Source organism: Schistocerca piceifrons, chromosome 5 (assembly GCF_021461385.2).
Source record: "Schistocerca piceifrons isolate TAMUIC-IGC-003096 chromosome 5, iqSchPice1.1, whole genome shotgun sequence".
NCBI classification, from domain to species: Eukaryota; Metazoa; Arthropoda; class Insecta; order Orthoptera; family Acrididae; genus Schistocerca; species Schistocerca piceifrons.
The window spans coordinates 411,906,973-411,909,100 of NC_060142.1; the positions used below are offsets into that span (position 1 = coordinate 411,906,973).

Consider the following 2,128-nt stretch of genomic DNA (forward strand, 5'->3'; position numbering starts at 1 on the left):
CATCATGATATTCTATAAGTAATGTCCGTTGCGGTGTTAGCCTACGGATGCGAAAGCTATGTTACCACAAAAGAAACAATAATATAAAATTCAAGCAGCAGATATGAGTATCCGAAGAAAGACGAAGGGCTGCACAGATAGATATTAGAACAGAATTAAATATTTTCAGGTGAATGAAAAAATTTTAAAATATCGTTAAGATTGGAAACAAGACCTCATGACAACGCCAGGTCACAGTATTCTTCAGAAGATCCTGAACCAAACCGAATGGGAATGGTTTAGTTTGTGAGTTCGGATCAGGCAACAGCCTAATCCTTGAAAGGAAGATGATGATGATGTAATGTAGAAAGAAAGTATTATTGAAAACACAACTAAATAAAATTACATGAAATGAAAGGAATATATTAAAGCTCCGACTAAATAGCTTAAATTACTGAAGCCGTTGCTACCTGCCTCGGAAGAGCGCCGGCCGCGGTGGCCGTGCGGTTCTAGGCGTTTTAGTCCGGAACCGTGGGACTGCTACGATCGCAGGTTCGAATCCTGCCTCGGGCATGGATGTATGTGATGTCCTTAGGTTAGTTAGGTTTAAGTAGTTCTAAGTTCCACGGGGCTGATGACCTGAGATGTTAAGTCCCATAGTGCTCAGAGCCATTTGAACCAGATTTTCTGTCAAACCAGTTATACATCTCATCTAGACCTACTGTTACTACTCTATTCCACATTATCCCCACTGGTAAGCCCTTCATACATCATCCAATGACGCCATTGTCTGGGACTGACACGCCGGCCGGTTAATACCTTCGGGTCCTCCAGGGCTTATGGGATGGAATTCATGAGTTTTCCATTGTCTACTACGGAGGCAACATTTCTTATTGGCCTCTTACTTTGTTCATCAAATCCATTGACGTAATTTTTGCATTCAGAGCACCCAATTAATCTTAGAGACTGCAAGTTGAGAAGTTGCTTCTTCGATATTTGACGTGCAACTAAAATAATAATAGTACATAAATTTTGATCTATTAGGTTTGCAAATTTCAATGCAATAGTCTGAATTCTCTCTACCTGAATAACTAAACTTGTCGATTCGTTCCATGATACCTGTTCTTTCAAGCTAGGGCTAGGGTAAAATTTACGTGAGGTCGACGAATACTTACGGAGCAAAATTTTAGTGGTTTCTTGATATGTAGCAGTTTTAATGAAGCAACGTTAGAACTTACGGCTGTGCAAATTATACGCAGATATCAACTGGAATAAATGAGAAAATAATGGGCCCGTACGTAGCCACGTACTACCAACACTAGAATCAAATCAAGTGTTGAATGAATTTGCAGTGTGATAAATGCAATAGTAGACAGTGCTGTTACTCTGGAAATTCAGATCTGAGTAAGATCACCTACCACGATAGTTTAACCTCTAACTGATGGCTAATGTGCTGGCTTTAAACGGTTAGACATGGTAAAACTAATGTGACCAGTTATAGTGAAGTTATAAGAGTAGAGGAGATCACAGTGCTTATAGAATAACAGAGTAGCCTGCTCTGTGACGTCATCGTGAGCTGTGTGCTTAGCTTTTCCCTATAGGCATATTACTCAATAATGGCTGAATGCTTGGAGGCAAAGTGGACGACTATTGGAAGACACTAGGATTTTATAACTGATTTATTTATGTAGAGGCAACGGCCTTGCCGCAGTGGATACACCGGTTCCCGTGAGATCACCGAAGTTAAGCGCTGTCGGGCGTGGCCGGCACTTGGATGGGTGACCATCCAGCCGCCATGCGCTGTTGCCGTTTTTCGGGGTGCACTCAGCCTCGTGATGCCAATTGAGAAGCTACTCGACCGAATAGTAGCGGCTCTGGTCAAAGAAAGCCATCATAACGACCGGGACAGCGGTGTGCTGACCACACGCCCCTCCTATCCACATCCTCAACTGAGGATGACACGGCGGTCGGATGGTCCCGATGGGCCACTTGTGGCCTGAAGACGGAGTGCTTTTTTTATTTATGTAGCTTGGAAGAATGTTGTCCTTACATCTTTCTCCCATAACACCAGTAAGTCAACATGTCAAGCATATGTCACACTTGATATGCCAAATACTCAACTATTGAAAGTAGCATGGGCTGTTAAAAT

The 2,128-nt window shown here is 42.4% G+C and overlaps 1 pseudogene; it reads left to right on the top strand.

Annotated features, from left to right (window-relative positions):
• The first annotated feature begins 1,671 nt into the window (after positions 1-1,671).
• Positions 1,672-1,788, top strand: LOC124799850 (annotated as a pseudogene).
• Positions 1,789-2,128: the final 340 nt, after the last annotated feature.